The sequence below is a fragment of the Ascaphus truei genome, chromosome 19 (genome assembly GCF_040206685.1).
Source record: "Ascaphus truei isolate aAscTru1 chromosome 19, aAscTru1.hap1, whole genome shotgun sequence".
In the NCBI taxonomy this organism is placed as follows: Eukaryota; Metazoa; Chordata; class Amphibia; order Anura; family Ascaphidae; genus Ascaphus; species Ascaphus truei.
Window position 1 is genome coordinate 41,491,618 of NC_134501.1, and position 18,842 is coordinate 41,510,459.

Genomic DNA, 18,842 nt, shown 5'->3' on the forward strand with positions numbered 1-18,842 from the left:
TAATGTTGTGAGAGTGAAATTATGTCTAAGTCCAGCTTTGGTACATTAGAAGCAACTCTGAAACTTAACCTAAGCGTTTTTCGAAGCTACTTTTTGGCTAACTTCTTATAGGAAGGTCTAGGAGCTCTGAAAATGAATGTGCGCGTCTTTCACTCTTCCCGAGGGACAGAAGAATTTTGTGATATTTTTTATTAAAATGGTGTATAAGGGTATATATTTAAATATATATTTATGCACTGTATATGAGCTGGCGATTTCTAAGTCTGTGGTTCCGAGAGGGGGTAACCAGGCTCACTAATAAAGGTCAAGCCACTTGGCTGCCAGAATGCCCTGCTTCAGCACAGACCAGAAAGGCATTGTGATAAGCGTATCCCCGGTATAGTCAGGGGTTAATGGGAGTCGTCCCCGTCCCCTCAGTATACGGCCAGAACCATGGACCCGGTACTTGTGGTTCGGACTGTCTCCAACCAGCCATAATGTTGTGAGAGTGAAATTATGTCTAAGTCCAGCTTTGGTACATTAGAAGCAACTCTGAAACTTAACCTAAGCGTTTTTCGAAGCTACTTTTTGGCTAACTTCTTATAGGAAGGTCTAGGAGCTCTGAAAATGAACGTGCGCGTCTTTCACTCTTCCCGAGGGACTTAGAAGAATTTTGTGATATTTTTTATTAAAATGGTGTATAAGGGTATATATATATAAATATATTTTATGCACTGTATATGAGCTGGCGATTTCTAAGTCTGTGGTTCCGAGAGGGGGTAACCAGGCTCACTAATAAAGGTCAAGCCACTTGGCTGCCAGAATGCCCTCCTTCAGCACAGACCAGAAAGGCATTGTGATAAGCGTATCCCCGGTATAGTCAGGGGTTAATGGGAGTCGTCCACGTGCCCTCAGTATACGGCCAGAACCATGGACCCGGTACTTGTGGTTCGGACTGTCTCCAACCAGCCATAATGTTGTGAGAGTGAAATTATGTCTAAGTCCAGCTTTGGTACATTAGAAGCAACTCTGAAACTTAACCTAAGCGTTTTTCGAAGCTACTTTTTGGCTAACTTCTTATAGGAAGGTCTAGGAGCTCTGAAAATGAATGTGCGCGTCTTTCACTCTTCCCGAGGGACAGAAGAATTTTGTGATATTTTTTATTAAAATGGTGTATAAGGGTATATATATAAATATATATTTATGCACTGTATATGAGCTGGCGATTTCTAAGTCTGTGGTTCCGAGAGGGGGTAACCAGGCTCACTAATAAAGGTCAAGCCACTTGGCTGCCAGAATGCCCTGCTTCAGCACAGACCAGAAAGGCATTGTGATAAGCGTATCCCCGGTATAGTCAGGGGTTAATGGGAGTCGTCCCCGTCCCCTCAGTATACGGCCAGAACCATGGACCCGGTACTTGTGGTTCGGACTGTCTCCAACCAGCCATAATGTTGTGAGAGTGAAATTATGTCTAAGTCCAGCTTTGGTACATTAGAAGCAACTCTGAAACTTAACCTAAGCGTTTTTCGAAGCTACTTTTTGGCTAACTTCTTATAGGAAGGTCTAGGAGCTCTGAAAATGAACGTGCGCGTCTTTCACTCTTCCAGAGGGACTTAGAAGAATTTTGTGATATTTTTTATTAAAATGGTGTATAAGGGTATATATATAAATATATATTTATGCACTGTATATGAGCTGGCTATTTCTAAGTCTGTGGTTCCGAGAGGGGGTAACCAGGCTCACTAATAAAGGTCAAGCCACTTGGCTGCCAGAATGCCCTCCTTCAGCACAGACCAGAAAGGCATTGTGATAAGCGTATCCCCGGTATAGTCAGGGGTTAATGGGAGTCGTCCACGTGCCCTCAGTATACGGCCAGAACCATGGACCCGGTACTTGTGGTTCGGACTGTCTCCAACCAGCCATAATGTTGTGAGAGTGAAATTATGTCTAAGTCCAGCTTTGGTACATTAGAAGCAACTCTGAAACTTAACCTAAGCGTTTTTCGAAGCTACTTTTTGGCTAACTTCTTATAGGAAGGTCTAGGAGCTCTGAAAATGAATGTGCGCGTCTTTCACTCTTCCCGAGGGACAGAAGAATTTTGTGATATTTTTTATTAAAATGGTGTATAAGGGTATATATATAAATATATATTTATGCACTGTATATGAGCTGGCGATTTCTAAGTCTGTGGTACCGAGAGGGGGTAACCAGGCTCACTAATAAAGGTCAAGCCACTTGGCTGCCAGAATGCCCTGCTTCAGCACAGACCAGAAAGGCATTGTGATAAGCGTATCCCCGGTATAGTCAGGGGTTAATGGGAGTCGTCCCCGTCCCCCCAGTATAGGGCCAGAACCATGGACCCGGTACTTGTGGTTCGGACTGTCTCCAACCAGCCATAATGTTGTGAGAGTGAAATTATGTCTAAGTCCAGCTTTGGTACATTAGAAGCAACTCTGAAACTTAACCTAAGCGTTTTTCGAAGCTACTTTTTGGCTAACTTCTTATAGGAAGGTCTAGGAGCTCTGTAAATGAACGTGCGCGTCTTTCACTCTTCCCGAGGGACTTAGAAGAATTTTGTGATATTTTTTATTAAAATGGTGTATAAGGGTATATATATAAATATATTTTATGCACTGTATATGAGCTGGCGATTTCTAAGTCTGTGGTTCCGAGAGGGGGTAACCAGGCTCACTAATAAAGGTCAAGCCACTTGGCTGCCAGAATGCCCTGCTTCAGCACAGACCAGAAAGGCATTGTGATAAGCGTATCCCCGGTATAGTCAGGGGTTAATGGGAGTCGTCCCCGTCCCCTCAGTATACGGCCAGAACCATGGACCCGGTACTTGTGGTTCGGACTGTCTCCAACCAGCCATAATGTTGTGAGAGTGAAATTATGTCTAAGTCCAGCTTTGGTACATTAGAAGCAACTCTGAAACTTAACCTAAGCGTTTTTCGAAGCTACTTTTTGGCTAACTTCTTATAGAAAGGTCTAGGAGCTCTGAAAATGAACGTGCGTGTCTTTCACTCTTCCCGAGGGACTTAGAAGAATTTTGTGATATTTTTTATTAAAATGGTGTATAAGGGTATATATATATAAATATATTTTATGCACTGTATATAAGCTGGCGATTTCTAAGTCTGTGGTTCCGAGAGGGGGTAACCAGGCTCACTAATAAAGGACAAGCCACTTGGCTGCCAGAATGCCCTCCTTCAGTACAGACCAGAAAGGCATTGTGATAAGCGTATCCCCGGTATAGTCAGGGGTTAATGGGAGTCGTCCCCGTCCCCCCAGTATACGCCCAGAACCATGGACCCGGTACTTGTGGTTCGGACTGTCTCCAACCAGCCATAATGTTGTGAGAGTGAAATTATGTCTAAGTCCAGCTTTGGTACATTAGAAGCAACTCTGAAACTTAACCTAAGCGTTTTTCGAAGCTACTTTTTGGCTAACTTCTTATAGGAAGGTCTAGGAGCTCTGAAAATGAACGTGCGCGTCTTTCACTCTTCCCGAGGGACTTAGAAGAATTTTGTGATATTTTTTATTAAAATGGTGTATAAGGGTATATATATAAATATATTTTATGCACTGTATATGAGCTGGCAATTTCTAAGTCTGTGGTTCCGAGAGGGGGTAACCAGGCTCACTAATAAAGGTCAAGCCACTTGGCTGCCAGAATGCCCTCCTTCAGCACAGACCAGAAAGGCATTGTGATAAGCGTATCCCCGGTATAGTCAGGGGTTAATGGGAGTCGTCCCCGTCCCCCCAGTATACGCCCAGAACCATGGACCCGGTACTTGTGGTTCGGACTGTCTCCAACCAGCCATAATGTTGTGAGAGTGAAATTATGTCTAAGTCCAGCTTTGGTACATTAGAAGCAACTCTGAAACTTAACCTAAGCGTTTTTCGAAGCTACTTTTTGGCTAACTTCTTATAGGAAGGTCTAGGAGCTCTGAAAATGAATGTGCGCGTCTTTCACTCTTCCCGAGGGACAGAAGAATTTTGTGATATTTTTTATTAAAATGGTGTATAAGGGTATATATATAAATATATATTTATGCACTGTATATGAGCTGGCGATTTCTAAGTCTGTGGTTCCGAGAGGGGGTAACCAGGCTCACTAATAAAGGTCAAGCCACTTGGCTGCCAGAATGCCCTGCTTCAGCACAGACCAGAAAGGCATTGTGATAAGCGTATCCCCGGTATAGTCAGGGGTTAATGGGAGTCGTCCCCGTCCCCCCAGTATAGGGCCAGAACCATGGACCCGGTACTTGTGGTTCGGACTGTCTCCAACCAGCCATAATGTTGTGAGAGTGAAATTATGTCTAAGTCCAGCTTTGGTACATTAGAAGCAACTCTGAAACTTAACCTAAGCGTTTTTCGAAGCTACTTTTTGGCTAACTTCTTATAGGAAGGTCTAGGAGCTCTGAAAATGAACGTGCGCGTCTTTCACTCTTCCCGAGGGACTTAGAAGAATTTTGTGATATTTTTTATTAAAATGGTGTATAAGGGTATATATATAAATATATTTTATGCACTGTATATGAGCTGGCAATTTCTAAGTCTGTGGTTCCGAGAGGGGGTAACCAGGCTCACTAATAAAGGTCAAGCCACTTGGCTGCCAGAATGCCCTCCTTCAGCACAGACCAGAAAGGCATTGTGATAAGCGTATCCCCGGTATAGTCAGGGGTTAATGGGAGTCGTCCCCGTCCCCCCAGTATACGCCCAGAACCATGGACCCGGTACTTGTGGTTCGGACTGTCTCCAACCAGCCATAATGTTGTGAGAGTGAAATTATGTCTAAGTCCAGCTTTGGTACATTAGAAGCAACTCTGAAACTTAACCTAAGCGTTTTTCGAAGCTACTTTTTGGCTAACTTCTTATAGGAAGGTCTAGGAGCTCTGAAAATGAATGTGCGCGTCTTTCACTCTTCCCGAGGGACAGAAGAATTTTGTGATATTTTTTATTAAAATGGTGTATAAGGGTATATATATAAATATATATTTATGCACTGTATATGAGCTGGCGATTTCTAAGTCTGTGGTTCCGAGAGGGGGTAACCAGGCTCACTAATAAAGGTCAAGCCACTTGGCTGCCAGAATGCCCTGCTTCAGCACAGACCAGAAAGGCATTGTGATAAGCGTATCCCCGGTATAGTCAGGGGTTAATGGGAGTCGTCCCCGTCCCCCCAGTATAGGGCCAGAACCATGGACCCGGTACTTGTGGTTCGGACTGTCTCCAACCAGCCATAATGTTGTGAGAGTGAAATTATGTCTAAGTCCAGCTTTGGTACATTAGAAGCATCTCTGAAACTTAACCTAAGCGTTTTTCGAAGCTACTTTTTGGCTAACTTCTTATAGGAAGGTCTAGGAGCTCTGAAAATGAACGTGCGCGTTTTTCACTCTTCCCGAGGGACTTAGAAGAATTTTGTGATATTTTTTATTAAAATGGTGTATAAGGGTATATATATAAATATATTTTATGCACTGTATATGAGCTGGCGATTTCTAAGTCTGTGGTTCCGAGAGGGGGTAACCAGGCTCACTAATAAAGGTCAAGCCACTTGGCTGCCAGAATGCCCTCCTTCAGCACAGACCAGAAAGGCATTGTGATAAGCGTATCCCCGGTATAGTCAGGGGTTAATGGGAGTCGTCCCCGTCCCCCCAGTATACGGCCAGAACCATGGACCCGGTACTTGTGGTTCGGACTCTCTCCAACCAGCCATAATGTTGTGAGAGTGAAATTATGTCTAAGTCCAGCTTTGGTACATTAGAAGCAACTCTGAAACTTAACCTAAGCGTTTTTCGAAGCTACTTTTTGGCTAACTTCTTATAGGAAGGTCTAGGAGCTCTGAAAATGAACGTGCGCGTCTTTCACTCTTCCCGAGGGACTTAGAAGAATTTTGTGATATTTTTTATTAAAATGGTGTATAAGGGTATATATATAAATATATTTTATGCACTGTATATGAGCTGGCGATTTCTAAGTCTGTGGTTCCGAGAGGGGGTAACCAGGCTCACTAATAAAGGTCAAGCCACTTGGCTGCCAGAATGCCCTGCTTCAGCACAGACCAGAAAGGCATTGTGATAAGCGTATCCCCGGTATAGTCAGGGGTTAATGGGAGTCGTCCCCGTCCCCTCAGTATACGGCCAGAACCATGGACCCGGTACTTGTGGTTCGGACTGTCTCCAACCAGCCATAATGTTGTGAGAGTGAAATTATGTCTAAGTCCAGCTTTGGTACATTAGAAGCAACTCTGAAACTTAACCTAAGCGTTTTTCGAAGCTACTTTTTGGCTAACTTCTTATAGAAAGGTCTAGGAGCTCTGAAAATGAACGTGCGCGTCTTTCACTCTTCCCGAGGGACTTAGAAGAATTTTGTGATATTTTTTATTAAAATGGTGTATAAGGGTATATATATATAAATATATTTTATGCACTGTATATGAGCTGGCGATTTCTAAGTCTGTGGTTCCGAGAGGGGGTAACCAGGCTCACTAATAAAGGACAAGCCACTTGGCTGCCAGAATGCCCTCCTTCTGTACAGACCAGAAAGGCATTGTGATAAGCGTATCCCCGGTATAGTCAGGGGTTAATGGGAGTCGTCCCCGTCCCCCCAGTATACGCCCAGAACCATGGACCCGGTACTTGTGGTTCGGACTGTCTCCAACCAGCCATAATGTTGTGAGAGTGAAATTATGTCTAAGTCCAGCTTTGGTACATTAGAAGCAACTCTGAAACTTAACCTAAGCGTTTTTCGAAGCTACTTTTTGGCTAACTTCTTATAGGAAGGTCTAGGAGCTCTGAAAATGAACGTGCGCGTCTTTCACTCTTCCCGAGGGACTTAGAATAATTTTGTGATATTTTTTATTAAAATGGTGTATAAGAGTATATATATAAATATATTTTATGCACTGTATATGAGCTGGCAATTTCTAAGTCTGTGGTTCCGAGAGGGGGTAACCAGGCTCACTAATAAAGGTCAAGCCACTTGGCTGCCAGAATGCCCTCCTTCAGCACAGACCAGAAAGGCATTGTGATAAGCGTATCCCCGGTATAGTCAGGGGTTAATGGGAGTCGTCCCCGTCCCCCCAGTATACGCCCAGAACCATGGACCCGGTACTTGTGGTTCGGACTGTCTCCAACCAGCCATAATGTTGTGAGAGTGAAATTATGTCTAAGTCCAGCTTTGGTACATTAGAAGCAACTCTGAAACTTAACCTAAGCGTTTTTCGAAGCTACTTTTTGGCTAACTTCTTATAGGAAGGTCTAGGAGCTCTGAAAATGAACGTGCGCGTCTTTCACTCTTCCCGAGGGACTTAGAAGAATTTTGTGATATTTTTTATTAAAATGGTGTATAAGGGTATATATATAAATATATTTTATGCACTGTATATGAGCTGGCGATTTCTAAGTCTGTGGTTCCGAGAGGGGGTAACCAGGCTCACTAATAAAGGTCAAGCCACTTGGCTGCCAGAATGCCCTGCTTCAGCACAGACCAGAAAGGCATTGTGATAAGCGTATCCCCGGTATAGTCAGGGGTTAATGGGAGTCGTCCCCGTCCCCTCAGTATACGGCCAGAACCATGGACCCGGTACTTGTGGTTCGGACTGTCTCCAACCAGCCATAATGTTGTGAGAGTGAAATTATGTCTAAGTCCAGCTTTGGTACATTAGAAGCAACTCTGAAACTTAACCTAAGCGTTTTTCGAAGCTACTTTTTGGCTAACTTCTTATAGGAAGGTCTAGGAGTACTGAAAATGAATGTGCGCGTCTTTCACTCTTCCCGAGGGACAGAAGAATTTTGTGATATTTTTTATTAAAATGGTGTATAAGGGTATATATATAAATATATATTTATGCACTGTATATGAGCTGGCGATTTCTAAGTCTGTGGTTCCGAGAGGGGGTAACCAGGCTCACTAATAAAGGTCAAGCCACTTGGCTGCCAGAATGCCCTCCTTCAGCACAGACCAGAAAGGCATTGTGATAAGCGTATCCCCGGTATAGTCAGGGGTTAATGGGAGTCGTCCCCGTCCCCCCAGTATACGGCCAGAACCATGGACCCGGTACTTGTGGTTCGGACTGTCTCCAACCAGCCATAATGTTGTGAGAGTGAAATTATGTCTAAGTCCAGCTTTGGTACATTAGAAGCAACTCTGAAACTTAACCTAAGCGTTTTTCGAAGCTACTTTTTGGCTAACTTCTTATAGGAAGGTCTAGGAGCTCTGAAAATGAACGTGCGCGTCTTTCACTCTTCCCGAGGGACTTAGAAGAATTTTGTGATATTTTTTATTAAAATGGTGTACTGTATAAGGGTATATATATAAATATATTTTATGCACTGTATATGAGCTGGCGATTTCTAAGTCTGTGGTTCCGAGAGGGGGTAACCAGGCTCACTAATAAAGGTCAAGCCACTTGGCTGCCGGAATGCCCTGCTTCAGCACAGACCAGAAAGGCATTGTGATAAGCGTATCCGCGGTATAGTCAGGGGTTAATGGGAGTCGTCCCCGTCCCCTCAGTATACGGCCAGAACCATGGACCCGGTACTTGTGGTTCGGACTGTCTCCAACCAGCCATAATGTTGTGAGAGTGAAATTATATCTAAGTCCAGCTTTGGTACATTAGAAGCAACTCTGAAACTTAACCTAAGCGTTTTTCGAAGCTACTTTTTGGCTAACTTCTTATAGAAAGGTCTAGAAGCTCTGAAAATGAACGTGCGCGTCTTTCACTCTTCCCGAGGGACTTAGAAGAATTTTGTGATATTTTTTATTAAAATGGTGTATAAGGGTATATATATAAATATATATTTATGCACTGTATATGAGCTGGCGATTTCTAAGTCTGTGGTTCCGAGAGGGGGTAACCAGGCTCACTAATAAAGGTCAAGCCACTTGGCTGCCGGAATGCCCTGCTTCAGCACAGACCAGAAAGGCATTGTGATAAGCGTATCCCCGGTATAGTCAGGGGTTAATGGGAGTCGTCCCCGTCCCCCCAGTATACGGCCAGAACCATGGACCCGGTACTTGTGGTTCGGACTGTCTCCAACCAGCCATAATGTTGTGAGAGTGAAATTTGTCTAAGTCCAGCTTTGGTACATTAGAAGCAACTCTGAAACTTAACCTAAGCGTTTTTCGAAGCTACTTTTTGGCTAACTTCTTATAGGAAGGTCTAGGAGCTCTGAAAATGAACGTGCGCGTCTTTCACTCTTCCCGAGGGACTTAGAAGAATTTTGTGATATTTTTTATTAAAATGGTGTATAAGGGTATATATATATAAATATATTTTATGCACTGTATATGAGCTGGCGATTTCTAAGTCTGTGGTTCCGAGAGGGGGTAACCAGGCTCACTAATAAAGGACAAGCCACTTGGCTGCCAGAATGCCCTCCTTCAGTACAGACCAGAAAGGCATTGTGATAAGCGTATCCCCGGTATAGTCAGGGGTTAATGGGAGTCGTCCCCGTCCCCCCAGTATACGCCCAGAACCATGGACCCGGTACTTGTGGTTCGGACTGTCTCCAACCAGCCATAATGTTGTGAGAGTGAAATTATGTCTAAGTCCAGCTTTGGTACATTAGAAGCAACTCTGAAACTTAACCTAAGCGTTTTTCGAAGCTACTTTTTGGCTAACTTCTTATAGGAAGGTCTAGGAGCTCTGAAAATGAACGTGCGCGTCTTTCACTCTTCCCGAGGGACTTAGAAGAATTTTGTGATATTTTTTATTAAAATGGTGTATAAGGGTATATATATAAATATATTTTATGCACTGTATATGAGCTGGCGATTTCTAAGTCTGTGGTTCCGAGAGGGGGTAACCAGGCTCACTAATAAAGGTCAAGCCACTTGGCTGCCAGAATGCCCTGCTTCAGCACAGACCAGAAAGGCATTGTGATAAGCGTATCCCCGGTATAGTCAGGGGTTAATGGGAGTCGTCCCCGTCCCCCCAGTATAGGGCCAGAACCATGGACCCGGTACTTGTGGTTCGGACTGTCTCCAACCAGCCATAATGTTGTGAGAGTGAAATTATGTCTAAGTCCAGCTTTGGTACATTAGAAGCAACTCTGAAACTTAACCTAAGCGTTTTTCGAAGCTACTTTTTGGCTAACTTCTTATAGGAAGGTCTAGGAGCTCTGAAAATGAACGTGCGCGTTTTTCACTCTTCCCGAGGGACTTAGAAGAATTTTGTGATATTTTTTATTAAAATGGTGTATAAGGGTATATATATAAATATATTTTATGCACTGTATATGAGCTGGCGATTTCTAAATCTGTGGTTCCGAGAGGGGGTAACCAGGCTCACTAATAAAGGTCAAGCCACTTGGCTGCCAGAATGCCCTCCTTCAGCACAGACCAGAAAGGCATTGTGATAAGCGTATCCCCGGTATAGTCAGGGGTTAATGGGAGTCGTCCCCGTCCCCCCAGTATACGGCCAGAACCATGGAACCGGTACTTGTGGTTCGGACTGTCTCCAACCAGCCATAATGTTGTGAGAGTGAAATTATGTCTAAGTCCAGCTTTGGTACATTAGAAGCAACTCTGAAACTTAACCTAAGCGTTTTTCGAAGCTACTTTTTGGCTAACTTCTTATAGGAAGGTCTAGGAGCTCTGAAAATGAACGTGCGCGTCTTTCACTCTTCCCGAGGGACTTAGAAGAATTTTGTGATATTTTTTATTAAAATGGTGTATAAGGGTATATATATATAAATATATTTTATGCACTGTATATGAGCTGGCGATTTCTAAGTCTGTGGTTCCGAGAGGGGGTAACCAGGCTCACTAATAAAGGTCAAGCCACTTGGCTGCCAGAATGTCCTCCTTCAGTACAGACCAGAAAGGCATTGTGATAAGCGTATCCCCGGTATAGTCAGGGGTTAATGGGAGTCGTCCCCGTCCCCCCAGTATACGCCCAGAACCATGGACCCGGTACTTGTGGTTCGGACTGTCTCCAACCAGCCATAATGTTGTGAGAGTGAAATTATGTCTAAGTCCAGCTTTGGTACATTAGAAGCAACTCTGAAACTTAACCTAAGCGTTTTTCGAAGCTACTTTTTGGCTAACTTCTTATAGGAAGGTCTAGGAGCTCTGAAAATGAACGTGCGCGTCTTTCACTCTTCCCGAGGGACTTAGAAGAATTTTGTGATATTTTTTATTAAAATGGTGTATAAGGGTATATATATAAATATATTTTATGCACTGTATATGAGCTGGCGATTTCTAAGTCTGTGGTTCCGAGAGGGGGTAACCAGGCTCACTAATAAAGGTCAAGCCACTTGGCTGCCAGAATGCCCTGCTTCAGCACAGACCAGAAAGGCATTGTGATAAGCGTATCCCCGGTATAGTCAGGGGTTAATGGGAGTCGTCCCCGTCCCCTCAGTATACGGCCAGAACCATGGACCCGGTACTTGTGGTTCGGACTGTCTCCAACCAGCCATAATGTTGTGAGAGTGAAATTATGTCTAAGTCCAGCTTTGGTACATTAGAAGCAACTCTGAAACTTAACCTAAGCGTTTTTCGAAGCTACTTTTTGGCTAACTTCTTATAGGAAGGTCTAGGAGCTCTGAAAATGAACGTGCGCGTCTTTCACTCTTCCCGAGGGACTTAGAAGAATTTTGTGATATTTTTTATTAAAATGATGTATAAGGGTATATATATAAATATATATTTATGCACTGTATATGAGCTGGCGATTTCTAAGTCTGTGGTTCCGAGAGGGGGTAACCAGGCTCACTAATAAAGGTCAAGCCACTTGGCTGCCAGAATGCCCTGCTTCAGCACAGACCAGAAAGGCATTGTGATAAGCGTATCCCCGGTATAGTCAGGGGTTAATGGGAGTCGTCCCCGTCCCCCCAGTATAGGGCCAGAACCATGGACCCGGTACTTGTGGTTCGGACTGTCTCCAACCAGCCATAATGTTGTGAGAGTGAAATTATGTCTAAGTCCAGCTTTGGTACATTAGAAGCAACTCTGAAACTTAACCTAAGCGTTTTTCGAAGCTACTTTTTGGCTAACTTCTTATAGGAAGGTCTAGGAGCTCTGAAAATGAACGTGCGCGTTTTTCACTCTTCCCGAGGGACTTAGAAGAATTTTGTGATATTTTTTATTAAAATGGTGTATAAGGGTATATATATAAATATATTTTATGCACTGTATATGAGCTGGCGATTTCTAAGTCTGTGGTTCCGAGAGGGGGTAACCAGGCTCACTAATAAAGGTCAAGCCACATGGCTGCCAGAATGCCCTGCTTCAGCACAGACCAGAAAGGCATTGTGATAAGCGTATCCCCGGTATAGTCAGGGGTTAATGGGAGTCGTCCCCGTCCCCTCAGTATACGGCCAGAACCATGGACCCGGTACTTGTGGTTCGCACTGTCTCCAACCAGCCATAATGTTGTGAGAGTGAAATTATGTCTAAGTCCAGCTTTGGTACATTAGAAGCAACTCTGAAACTTAACCTAAGCGTTTTTCGAAGCTACTTTTTGGCTAACTTCTTATAGGAAGGTCTAGGAGCTCTGAAAATGAACGTGCGCGTCTTTCACTCTTCCCGAGGGACTTAGAAGAATTTTGTGATATTTTTTATTAAAATGGTGTATAAGGGTATATATATAAATATATATTTATGCACTGTATATGAGCTGGCGATTTCTAAGTCTGTGGTTCCGAGAGGGGGTAACCAGGCTCACTAATAAAGGTCAAGCCACTTGGCTGCCAGAATGCCCTGCTTCAGCACAGACCAGAAAGGCATTGTGATAAGCGTATCCCCGGTATAGTCAGGGGTTAATGGGAGTCGTCCCCGTCCCCCCAGTATAGGGCCAGAACCATATACCCGGTACTTGTGGTTCGGACTGTCTCCAACCAGCCATAATGTTGTGAGAGTGAAATTATGTCTAAGTTCTGCTTTGGTACATTAGAAGCAACTCTGAAACTTAACCTAAGCGTTTTTCGAAGCTACTTTTTGGCTAACTTCTTATAGGAAGGTCTAGGAGCTCTGAAAATGAACGTGCGCGTTTTTCACTCTTCCCGAGGGAATTAGAAGAATTTTGTGATATTTTTTATTAAAATGGTGTATAAGGGTATATATATAAATATATTTTATGCACTGTATATGAGCTGGCGATTTCTAAGTCTGTGGTTCCGAGAGGGGGTAACCAGGCTCACTAATAAAGGTCAAGCCACTTGGCTGCCAGAATGCCCTCCTTCAGCACAGACCAGAAAGGCATTGTGATAAGCGTATCCCCGGTATAGTCAGGGGTTAATGGGAGTCGTCCCCGTCCCCCCAGTATACGGCCAGAACCATGGACCCGGTACTTGTGGTTCGGACTGTCTCCAACCAGCCATAATGTTGTGAGAGTGAAATTATGTCTAAGTCCAGCTTTGTTACATTAGAAGCAACTCTGAAACTTAACCTAAGCGTTTTTCGAAGCTACTTTTTGGCTAACTTCTTATAGGAAGGTCTAGGAGCTCTAAAAATGAACGTGCGCGTCTTTCACTCTTCCCGAGGGACTTAGAAGAATTTTGTGATATTTTTTATTAAAATGGTGTATAAGGGTATATATATATAAATATATTTTATGCACTGTATATGAGCTGGCGATTTCTAAGTCTGTGGTTCCGAGAGGGGGTAACCAGGCTCACTAATAAAGGTCAAGCCACTTGGCTGCCAGAATGCCCTCCTTCAGTACAGACCAGAAAGGCATTGTGATAAGCGTATCCCCGGTATAGTCAGGGGTTAATGGGAGTCGTCCCCGTCCCCCCAGTATACGCCCAGAACCATGGACCCGGTACTTGTGGTTCGGACTGTCTCCAACCAGCCATAATGTTGTGAGAGTGAAATTATGTCTAAGTCCAGCTTTGGTACATTAGAAGCAACTCTGAAACTTAACCTAAGCGTTTTTCGAAGCTACTTTTTGGCTAACTTCTTATAGGAAGGTCTAGGAGCTCTGAAAATGAACGTGCGCGTCTTTCACTCTTCCCGAGGGACTTAGAAGAATTTTGTGATATTTTTTATTAAAATGGTGTATAAGGGTATATATATAAATATATTTTATGCACTGTATATGAGCTGGCGATTTCTAAGTCTGTGGTTCCGAGAGGGGGTAACCAGGCTCACTAATAAAGGTCAAGCCACTTGGCTGCCAGAATGCCCTGCTTCAGCACAGACCAGAAAGGCATTGTGATAAGCGTATCCCCGGTATAGTCAGGGGTTAATGGGAGTCGTCCCCGTCCCCTCAGTATACGGCCAGAACCATGGACCCGGTACTTGTGGTTCGGACTGTCTCCAACCAGCCATAATGTTGTGAGAGTGAAATTATGTCTAAGTCCAGCTTTGGTACAGTAGAAGCAACTCTGAAACTTAACCTAAGCGTTTTTCGAAGCTACTTTTTGGCTAACTTCTTATAGGAAGGTCTAGGAGCTCTGAAAATGAACGTGCGCGTCTTTCACTCTTCCCGAGGGACTTAGAAGAATTTTGTGATATTTTTTATTAAAATGGTGTATAAGGGTATATATATAAATATATTTTATGCACTGTATATGAGCTGGCGATTTCTAAGTCTGTGGTTCCGAGAGGGGGTAACCAGGCTCACTAATAAAGGTCAAGCCACTTGGCTGCCAGAATGCCCTGCTTCAGCACAGACCAGAAAGGCATTGTGATAAGCGTATCCCCGGTATAGTCAGGGGTTAATGGGAGTCGTCCCCGTCCCCTCAGTATACGGCCAGAACCATGGACCCGGTACTTGTGGTTCGGACTGTCTCCAACCAGCCATAATGTTGTGAGAGTGAAATTATGTCTAAGTCCAGCTTTGGTACAGTAGAAGCAACTCTGAAACTTAACCTAAGCGTTTTTCGAAGCTACTTTTTGGCTAACTTCTTATAGGAAGGTCTAGGAGCTCTGAAAATGAACGTGCGCGTTTTTCACTCTTCCCGAGGGACTTAGAAGAATTTTGTGATATTTTTTATTAAAATGGTGTATAAGGGTATATATATAAATATATTTTATGCACTGTATATGAGCTGGCGATTTCTAAGTCTGTGGTTCCGAGAGGGGGTAACCAGGCTCACTAATAAAGGTCAAGCCACTTGGCTGCCAGAATGCCCTGCTTCAGCACAGACCAGAAAGGCATTGTGATAAGCGTATCCCCGGTATAGTCAGGGGTTAATGGGAGTCGTCCCCGTCCCCTCAGTATACGGCCAGAACCATGGACCCGGTACTTGTGGTTCGCACTGTCTCCAACCAGCCATAATGTTGTGAGAGTGAAATTATGTCTAAGTCCAGCTTTGTTACATTAGAAGGAACTCTGAAACTTAACCTAAGCGTTTTTCGAAGCTACTTTTTGGCTAACTTCTTATAGGAAGGTCTAGGAGCTCTAAAAATGAACGTGCGCGTCTTTCACTCTTCCCGAGGGACTTAGAAGAATTTTGTGATATTTTTTATTAAAATGGTGTATAAGGGTATATATATATAAATATATTTTATGCACTGTATATGAGCTGGCGATTTCTAAGTCTGTGGTTCCGAGAGGGGGTAACCAGGCTCACTAATAAAGGTCAAGCCACTTGGCTGCCAGAATGCCCTCCTTCAGTACAGACCAGAAAGGCATTGTGATAAGCGTATCCCCGGTATAGTCAGGGGTTAATGGGAGTCGTCCCCGTCCCCCCAGTATACGCCCAGAACCATGGACCCGGTACTTGTGGTTCGGACTGTCTCCAACCAGCCATAATGTTGTGAGAGTGAAATTATGTCTAAGTCCAGCTTTGGTACATTAGAAGCAACTCTGAAACTTAACCTAAGCGTTTTTCGAAGCTACTTTTTGGCTAACTTCTTATAGGAAGGTCTAGGAGCTCTGAAAATGAACGTGCGCGTCTTTCACTCTTCCCGAGGGACTTAGAAGAATTTTGTGATATTTTTTATTAAAATGGTGTATAAGGGTATATATATAAATATATTTTATGCACTGTATATGAGCTGGCGATTTCTAAGTCTGTGGTTCCGAGAGGGGGTAACCAGGCTCACTAATAAAGGTCAAGCCACTTGGCTGCCAGAATGCCCTGCTTCAGCACAGACCAGAAAGGCATTGTGATAAGCGTATCCCCGGTATAGTCAGGGGTTAATGGGAGTCGTCCCCGTCCCCTCAGTATACGGCCAGAACCATGGACCCGGTACTTGTGGTTCGGACTGTCTCCAACCAGCCATAATGTTGTGAGAGTGAAATTATGTCTAAGTCCAGCTTTGGTACAGTAGAAGCAACTCTGAAACTTAACCTAAGCGTTTTTCGAAGCTACTTTTTGGCTAACTTCTTATAGGAAGGTCTAGGAGCTCTGAAAATGAACGTGCGCGTCTTTCACTCTTCCCGAGGGACTTAGAAGAATTTTGTGATATTTTTTATTAAAATGGTGTATAAGGGTATATATATAAATATATTTTATGCACTGTATATGAGCTGGCGATTTCTAAGTCTGTGGTTCCGAGAGGGGGTAACCAGGCTCACTAATAAAGGTCAAGCCACTTGGCTGCCAGAATGCCCTGCTTCAGCACAGACCAGAAAGGCATTGTGATAAGCGTATCCCCGGTATAGTCAGGGGTTAATGGGAGTCGTCCCCGTCCCCTCAGTATACGGCCAGAACCATGGACCCGGTACTTGTGGTTCGGACTGTCTCCAACCAGCCATAATGTTGTGAGAGTGAAATTATGTCTAAGTCCAGCTTTGGTACAGTAGAAGCAACTCTGAAACTTAACCTAAGCGTTTTTCGAAGCTACTTTTTGGCTAACTTCTTATAGGAAGGTCTAGGAGCTCTGAAAATGAACGTGCGCGTTTTTCACTCTTCCCGAGGGACTTAGAAGAATTTTGTGATATTTTTTATTAAAATGGTGTATAAGGGTATATATATAAATATATTTTATGCACTGTATATGAGCTGGCGATTTCTAAGTCTGTGGTTCCGAGAGGGGGTAACCAGGCTCACTAATAAAGGTCAAGCCACTTGGCTGCCAGAATGCCCTGCTTCAGCACAGACCAGAAAGGCATTGTGATAAGCGTATCCCCGGTATAGTCAGGGGTTAATGGGAGTCGTCCCCGTCCCCTCAGTATACGGCCAGAACCATGGACCCGGTACTTGTGGTTCGCACTGTCTCCAACCAGCCATAATGTTGTGAGAGTGAAATTATGTCTAAGTCCAGCTTTGGTACATTAGAAGCAACTCTGAAACTTAACCTAAGCGTTTTTCGAAGCTACTTTTTGGCTAACTTCTTATAGGAAGGTCTAGGAGCTCTGAAAATGAACGTGCGCGTCTTTCACTCTTCCCGAGGGACTTAGAAGAATTTTGTGATATTTTTTATTAAAATGGTGTATAAGGGTATATATATAAATATATTTTATGCACTGTATATGAGCTGGCGATTTCTAAGTCTGTGGTTCCGAGAGGGGGTAACCAGGCTCACTAATAAAGGTCAAGCCACTTGGCTGCCAGAATGCCCTCCTTCAGCACAGACCAGAAAGGCATTGTGATAAGCGTGTCCCCGGTATAGTCAGGGGTTAATGGGAGTCGTCCCCGTCCCCCCAGTATACGGCCAGAACCATGGACCCGGTACTTGTGGTTCGGACTGTCTCCAACCAGCCATAATGTTGTGAGAGTGAAATTATGTCTAAGTCCAGCTTTGGTACATTAGAAGCAACTCTGAAACTTAACCTAAGCGTTTTTCGAAGCTACTTTTTGGCTAACTTCTTATAGGAAGGTCTAGGAGCTCTAAAAATGAACGTGCGCGTCTTTCACTCTTCCCGAGGGACTTAGAAGAATTTTGTGATATTTTTTATTAAAATGGTGTATAAGGGTATATATATATAAATATATTTTATGCACTGTATATGAGCTGGCGATTTCTAAGTCTGTGGTTCCGAGAGGGGGTAACCAGGCTCACTAATAAAGGTCAAGCCACTTGGCTGCCAGAATGCCCTCCTTCAGTACAGACCAGAAAGGCATTGTGATAAGCGTATCCCCGGTATAGTCAGGGGTTAATGGGAGTCGTCCCCGTCCCCCCAGTATACGCCCAGAACCATGGACCCGGTACTTGTGGTTCGGACTGTCTCCAACCAGCCATAATGTTGTGAGAGTGAAATTATGTCTAAGTCCAGCTTTGGTACATTAGAAGCAACTCTGAAACTTAACCTAAGCGTTTTTCGAAGCTACTTTTTGGCTAACTTCTTATAGGAAGGTCTAGGAGCTCTGAAAATGAACGTGCGCGTCTTTCACTCTTCCCGAGGGACTTAGAAGAATTTTGTGATATTTTTTATTAAAATGGTGTATAAGGGTATATATATAAATATATTTTATGCACTGTATATGAGCTGGCGATTTCTAAGTCTGTGGTTCCGAGAGGGGGTAACCAGGCTCACTAATAAAGGTCAAGCCACTTGGCTGCCAGAATGCCCTGCTTCAGCACAGACCAGAAAGGCATTGTGATAAGCGTATCCCCGGTATAGTCAGGGGTTAATGGGAGTCGTCCCCGTCCCCTCAGTATACGGCCAGAACCATGGACCCGGTACTTGTGGTTCGGACTGTCTCCAACCAGCCATAATGTTGTGAGAGTGAAATTATGTCTAAGTCCAGCTTTGGTACATTAGAAGCAACTCTGAAACTTAACCTAAGCGTTTTTCGAAGCTACTTTTTGGCTAACTTCTTATAGGAAGGTCTAGGAGCTCTGAAAATGAACGTGCGGGTCTTTCACTCTTCCCGAGGGACTTAGAAGAATTTTGTGATATTTTTTATTAAAATGGTGTATAAGGGTATATATATAAATATATTTTATGCACTGTATATGAGCTGGCGATTTCTAAGTCTGTGGTTCCGAGAGGGGGTAACCAGGCTCACTAA